We start from the raw sequence: 8211 nt of genomic DNA on the forward strand, positions 1-8211 counted from the left end.
ATTTCCAACACATGGAAATTTAATCCACTGCTGCCTTTAAACAACTTTTTCTCCCTTGAATATCATGCCATCTTGGTGACTGCTCCGGTAAAAGCCTATGTGGTCGTCATCTACCGTCCATCAGGACAACTAGGTGACTTCCTACATGAGCTTGACACCCTGCTGTCATCAATTCCTGAGCATGAGTGTCCCATGGTCGTCCTCGGTGACATGAACATCCACTTGGACAGTGCGAGCTCGGTTGACTTCCTGTCTTTGGTTCGCTCATTTGACCTAAGACAGGTCCCGACTCCACCGACTCACGAGGCTGGCAAAGAGCTTGATCTCATTCTTGCTCTGAGCTGGACCACAGACAACCTAATGGTCACCCCTCTCCATCTCTCAGACCACTTCTTTATCCGCTTCAATGTTCAGCTTCCAGAACAACCCCCTACCTCCCCACCCATGGTTCCCATCCGTCGCAATCTCCGCAACCTGTCTCCCACCCACTTCTCCTCTGTGCTCTCCTCTTCTCTTCCGCCTCACGGCACATTGTCCTCTCTACAGGTTAATGATGCCACAGATTCTCTCTGCTCTACCTTGAGCTCATGTCTGGAGAGCCTGTGTCCAATATCCACCAGACCTGCTCAATCAACCCAGTCGCACCCGTGGCTGACTGACACCCTCCGGACATCGCGCACTGACCTCAGAGCAGCCGAGAAGAAATGGCACAAATCCGAAGCGACTGAAGATCTTGCAAGCTACCAGACACTGCTGTCCTCCTTCTCTTCCAGCATCACTGCTGCTTAGAAGACTTTCTTCAACGACAGGATCAACGGTGCCACGGACACACGCAAGTTATTCTCCACCTTTAAGTCTCTGCTCTACCCTCCACCAACTCCTCCAGCTACCAACCTCACTGCTGATAGCTTTGCCTCCTTTTTTACTGACAAAGTGGCAGCTATCAGCAGCCAATTCTCCAAACAACTAACTCACAACCTGTCTACTCCGGCTCAAGGCTCATTGTTCCCTTGTTTTATTCCTCTCACTGAGAGTGAAGTATCTAAACTACTAACATGTAGCCGTCCTACTACCTGTCCGCTAGATCAGATCCCATCTAACCTCCTTCAAGCCATATCACCGACTGTCACCCCGGCAATCACACATTTGATTAATTCATCCCTCACTTCTGGCACATTCCCCTCCGCTTTCAAAGTGGCTAGGGTAGCACCACTGCTCAAAAAACCTTCACTTGATCCCACTCAAGTGGAAAACTATCGGCCGGTCTCACTCCTCCCATTCCTTTCCAAAACCATTGAGAGGGCGGTCTCTAGACAGGTTACAAAATTCCTGTCAAGAAACAACCTTCTTGATCCACTTCAATCTGGCTTCAAAAGCGGACACTCCACTGAAACAGCCCTGTTGTCTGTGACAGAGGCCTTAAAAACTGCTAGAGCTGCTGCCCAATCCTCGGTTCTCATTCTGCTAGACTTATCAGCTGCTTTTGACACTGTCAATCACAGCATTCTACTGTCCCTACTCTCAAGGATGCGCATCTCTGGCAGTGCACTTTCCTGGTTCGAATCTCACCTCTCACCTGGGCGTTCGTTCAGTGTGACATGGCAAGGCCAGGTGTCTGTGCCTCACCACCTCACCACAGGGGTGCCCCAAGGCTCTGTGCTGGGACCTCTCCTCTTTGCCATATACACCACCTCGCTGGGCCCGATCATCCACTCGCATGGTTTTTCATATCATGACTATGCGGATGATACTCAACTCTATCTGACTTTCCTGCCTGATGACCCCACTGTCTCGACGCGGATCTCGGATTGCCTCGCTGACATATCCACATGGATGAAGGATTGTCATCTTCAACTAAACCTGGCAAAAACGGAACTGGTCTTCCCGGCCAAACAAGGTATTTATCACAACATTGATATCAAAATTGACTCTTTATCTCTTGCTCCTACCAAGGCTGCAAGGAATCTAGGTGTCATTATCGATGACCAACTGACATTCTTGGACCATGTTGCCACCATCTCTCAGTCGTGCCGCTTCGCACTATTCAACATCCGAAAAGTCAGGCCGTACCTGACCCAATATGCCACTCAACTGCTGGTACAAACCTTGGTGATTTCCCGCCTCGACTATTGCAACGCTCTCTTAACAGGCTTGCCGGCTTGTGCGGTGAAGCCACTGCAGATGATACAGAATGTGGGGGTGCGACTGTTGCTCAACCAGCCAAAGAGGGTACACGTTACTCCGCTGCTTATCGAGCTCCACTGGTTACCTGTAGCCGCTCGCATCAAGTTTAAGTATCTGATGCTTGCCTACAGAGTGATTGTTGGGAATGCTCGCATTTACTTAAATGCTCTTGTAAGAGCACATGTTTAAGAAGAAAGAAGAAACAGTCTTTAATTGTCACACGACACTCCACAACACATGCTTGCACACACACATGCACATGCTTGATGGTGGCCGGTGAAATGGCTCCTCTGCTTTTGACCCATCCTGGCTTGTCCTTCCTCCGGGGGCACAGCCAGGAGCAGTGGGCAGCATACGTGGACGCGCCCGGGGACCAGGTGATAAGTGTCCATCGCTGGTCAGACGATGATGGGTGCATGTTTTTGGTGGGGGTCCTTACTGACGTGAGGTGGAGGAAACCCCATGTGAGCACGGGGAGAACATGCAAACTCCACACAGAAAGGCTCCTGTTTTGGTTACCCCCCGGATGCTGTGTTCGTCAAATGAGCGTCGCCTGGCTCTGCCGGCTGCACAACCACGGCAATCCAGGCTATTCTCATTTGTAGTTCCACGGTAGTGGAACGAGCTGCCAAAAAACACCAGAGCAGGGGCCTCCCTCTTTGTCTTTAAGAAGAACTTCAAGACCCAGCTCTTCAGAGAGCACCTTCTCTCCTAACTTACAATTACTTAGCACTTCTTAGCAGTATTTATTTATTGTTACACTAATGTTTCTGTTGCAATTTGGCTTGAATGTTATTCTCCCTTGTAAGTCGCTTTGGATAAAAGCGTCTGCTAAATGACTAAATGTAAATGTGAATGTAGATAGACCTACAACGAATTGGAGCATTGGATAGATAGACCTACAAGCATCAGAGCATTGGATAGATAGACCTACAACCAATCAGAGCATTGGACAGACCTACAACCAATCAGAGCATTGGATAGATAGACCTACAACTAATCAGAGCATTGGATAGACCTACAAACAATCAGAGCATTGGACAGACCTATAAGCAATCAGAACATTGGATAGACCTACAAACAATCAGAGCATTGGACAGATAGATCTACAACCAATGAAAGCATTGGATAGACCTACAACCAATGAAAGCATTGGATAGACCTTCAACCAATCAGAGCATTGGATAGACCTACAACCAATCAGAGCATTGGATAGACCAAAAACCAATCAGAGCATTGGGTAAATTGACCTACAACCAATCAGAGCATTGGATAGACCTACAACCAATTAGAGCATTGGATAGACCTACAACCAATCAGAGCATTGGATAGACCTACAACCAATTAGAGCATTGGATAGACCTACAACCAATCAGAGCATTGAGTAGATAGTCCTACAACCAATTAGAGCATTGGATAGATAGACCTACAACTAATCAGCGCAAACACTGAGCGAGGGAGTTGCTAAATTAAACTTTTACCAAATCCTGTCAGAAGAATGGCAAACTCATTCATTTTTTATAACAAAGCTCTTCATAGAAAATATACCGTCCAGTTTGTTAAATAGTATTGTGATACGAATTCAACAGCAGCAGCAGCCATCTTGGTAAAGTGCCTCAACGGCGATAATGGATTCAACAGACCGTTCCACATCAGCGGCAGCCATCTTGGTAAAGTGCCTCAATGGCAATAGTGAATTCAACAAACCGTTCCACGTCAGCGGCAGCCGTCTTTGTAAGGTGCCTCAACGGCGATGTAGGATTCAACCGACCGTTCCACGTCAGCCGCCATCTTGGTAAGGTGCTTGAAAGGCTCTACATTGTCATCAAACTTAACTTAAACCGGACAAACTGTAGCTCATCTTTTATTGTCACACACACACACCAAAACACATGCATTATGTGCAGCTACAGAGTCCGACACACATACCCATACAGATGCAGATGTGGGCGGAGAAATGTCTTTTCCGCATTTTTCCCATCGAGGCATGTCCTTCCTCCAGGGGGCAGCTGACATTGCCTAGGGACCAACTTCAACGTTGTTTGGTGGTCAGACCATTTTCTTGTGAATGTTATTGGTCGGGGTTCTTACCATATGTTTATGGAGGAAACCCCATAGAACATGCAAACTCCACACAGAAAGGCCCCTAATAAGGTGACAACCCACTTAAGCACGGTGCCAACAGCGCCCCCCCAAGTGAACCCAGGACCTTCTTGCTGTGAGGCAAGAGTGCAATACACCACATTGCAACGCTGCCTCACACCATCATATCAAACCCGCCGCATATAAGATAAACGGTTTTGATTGGCCTGACCCTGGTAAGGTCGGGTAGAAATGTGTTTGAATGGGTGAATGGCCAGGCGTATTCTGCAAATGAAACATGAGCTGCTTGGTCTGGTTCCCAGGCTACGTTTTCCCGAACAGCGGCCAGAAGAGCAAATTTCCCAGTTTTCATCCAACCCGGTAATATAAGCATCACAACTGTAGCTTTGCTGCAAATTGTCAACAGCGTGAGCAGTTTTCCCATCAATATCCTTAATTAAAATGATTTTGTAATAGTTATATTATGGTTATTTTAAATAACAATGTATGAGTCAATATGTTTTTTTTTATTAGGTTAGTTCTCTTGGCAGATGATGTCATAATGGATTCAAAGATTCAAAAGATTCAAAGATTCAAAAGATGTTTGTCACATACATATTGCACGGTGTACAACATGTAGTGACATTTTTTTTAGGCAAACTCCAGAGACTGTGCAGGGCACAGAATTACAAACAGAAAACTACACTGAAGGGACAACTCTAAAATACTTTGAATGGGAGCTCAAAAGAGTTATGGACCCCTGAGATGAAGGACTAAATAGGCCGACTGAAAAATAAGTAACTCCTCCCTGTAGCTGCCATCAGAGTTAGTTGTACAGTTTAAGTTCATGAAGTCATTCACGTTTTAATACAAAAATAATTCATGTTTTAATAAAATTACATTTTGCTAATTAACATGAATAATTGAAGCAACACTATGTAATTTTTACCTTAAAATAACAGCTTCAAAATCATTTTGATGGTACACTGCCTTATAATTATGGAGAATGGCGCCTCTCTCATTCTCACTGCCCCCACACTCTGACTAGCCTGTGCGAGCCGATCTGCCAGGCCGAGCACATCTGGTACCTACACGTGTAGCAAATCTGGTACCTACACTGGTAGCACATCTGGTACCTACACCAGTGGCACATCTGGTACCTACACTGGTAGCACATCTGGTACCTACACCGGTAGCACATCTGGTACCTACACCAGTAGCACATCTGGTACCTACACCGGTAGCACATCTGGTACCTACACCGGTAGCAAGGGGCCGATCCTCGCGCCCGGGGAGAGAGTCTCCAGGGGAGCCATGGACTGTGCTCGCTGAAGCAGCAAGGTCCGTGCAAGGGGCCCTGTATCCTAGGTGTACATTATATCTGCATTTGTTACATGTTAACGACTGTTATTGAAACGTGACCGATAAGGTTCAAATTTGTCCGGTAAAATAAATTCAGACACCGGACCGAGTTTTACAACAGTGGCGTAAAAGTGCAATTGCATTTGGAAACTGTAGGGGCGCCAAATACCAAACGTTACACAGTGATGCTTTAAGAACATTATGTCTAACATTTCCATAGAGGAGCCAATGTTGTTGTGTTGCGGCGGTGTACGCAGAGCGGCAGAGCAGAGGAGAATGTCCTCACTTAGGTTGCTGGAGAGTGTTGTTCATGAAGGTTGGAATTAAGTGAAGACTTGTAAAGATGGAAGTTTCCTTTCTTACTCCCCTTGAGTTAACGCGACCAATGAGGTCTGCAAGGTTATCTGTACGTTCCTCCATCATGCTTGTATGTAGCTACGGCGTATCCAAAGGTCGAACAGTTTATAGCCTTCAAGGTTAATGGATTATTGCTAATTATTACATTATGCCAATCATTATGCTGTATTTTGTGTTTGTGAGATATCTGTTTTAATTGTTATTCTCTATGAGAGTTGTGTTCGTGATTCTAACCGGAGGGGAGCTACACTCCCGCTGAAGTGGCAATTTAGAACTTAAGAACAAAGTTCCTGAAAAAAAAAAATGTTGTGATTTCTTTTTTGGTTTTGTTACATTTACAATTTAAACATAGGTTGTGTTTTGTTCTTTTTTTAGTTTTTTTTTTTACTATAATTAATAATTTTATAACTGCTTTTTGATTTTGATTGCCGTGTAAAATTGAAGACCCTTGTTTCCTTAGTTAAGATTATAAGTTAAGATATTTTGTTGTTTAATTTGTATATAGTAAAATTTATATAGCATATTGCATAATAGTTAAAGTAATACTATACTATACCTACTTATACTATATATAGTTATGTAGTTAAGATGTTATAAATAAAACACATTCTATTTATTCATGTTCAATAAAGATTTCTCATTGTCTGTTCAGAATGTAGTTCCGGTCTGTTGTTAATGACATGGTTAGTGACATGGTGTTAGTTTGTGACATGAAAGGTAATTGAACAAAACAGCCATGTGTTGAGTCCCTTATTGTAACACCAGATGGGCATGGGTCGTGTAGTGTTTGACAGTGTTTACTGTCATTTATTTTTACTGGGTAACTATACAGTCAGAACGGGAGGACGGCACATACCTTGTTTGGTTCTGAGTATTTACAGAGTAACAACGGGATAACAGTGGAAAGATCATAATCCGGCCCGTCCCCTGTTGTTATTCTGTACTTACAGAGTACGTACTCTGATATACATATGCATATTATTCTTCCTACAACAACTAAGCCTTTCAGGGAGTTCAGTTATTCTTTCTGCTCCAGCCTGCCCATTATGAGTTGTTGCAGCGCTGTAGCAACATGCCTGCTAGGAGCTCATTTTTCAAAGTGGAGACCCATTTCTTGACTTGTTCTTATTCAAAATCATATAATGAAGTAGAAGACATAAGAATTCCCTGGAGTGTATGTGAAGCTTGCCTGCCGAACATACATATATGATTCATATGAGGGAGTTACGCCATAAGTTCCGGGAAATTACACGGTGATGGGAAGTTACACTCTTAAAATGTGGGATATCTTAGAAAGCCTTACCAAAATGTGTACAAGTACTACAGCAATGAGGTGAACACGGTATTTATGAGGTGAGTACTAGTTTGTGACAGAGTTCAGTGTCCTCAGTGATGTTCACACTGAGGTATCTGAAGCGGCTCACCCTCTCAACTTGATGGTGAGGGGGGGGTCCATCCTCTGCGGTGTCCTTCTGAAGTCCACGACCAGCTCTTTGGTTTTGCTGACATTCGGATAGAGGCCGTTGGCCTGGCATCACCGTGTCAGGTCCTCCGCCTCTCCCAAGTAGACCTTCTCATCGTTGTTGGAGATCAGGCCCACCGCAACTACGTCAGCAAACTTTATGATTGTGTGGGAGCTGTTCATGGCCACACAATCATTTTTGTACAGAAAGTAAAGCAGAGGACTTATAGCGGAGCCTTAGGGGGCTCCCGTGTTGAGGGTGCAGGAGGTTGCGGTGTGGCAGCCCACCCTCACCAAATGGGGTCTGCCGGTCAGGATGTCAAGGGCCCAGTTGCACAGGGAGGTGGAAAGTCCAAGTTCCTAGAGCTTGATGACCAATCCTGGTGGCACTATGGTATCGAAAGCCGACTATTTTCAATGAACAGCATTCTCACATAGTCCGTTGATTGGTTTGGGCGGTAGACACACTGTAATGGATCCAGGGTGCTTGGGAGAAAGGAGCAGATGTAATCCTTAGAAAGGTGCAGATTACGTATATTAAAAAACATGGTTGTTCATTGAAGGAGATATTTGATTTTCCAATACTCACATGCATACCTTTAGAAAAACCCTTGTCTGCATTGTATCGGATAACTCAACATAGTTCTCACTGGGCCTCATTGAATTCAGAGAATACAAGTGTGATATTGTTTGCACAAAGCAGATAATAACAGGGAAATTACTTTGAATGTGTTGTATGTCCATGAGGAGTTGTAGAGAAAGGT

Source organism: Zeus faber (genome assembly GCF_960531495.2).
Source record: "Zeus faber genome assembly, chromosome: 17".
Lineage (NCBI taxonomy): Eukaryota > Metazoa > Chordata > Actinopteri > Zeiformes > Zeidae > Zeus > Zeus faber.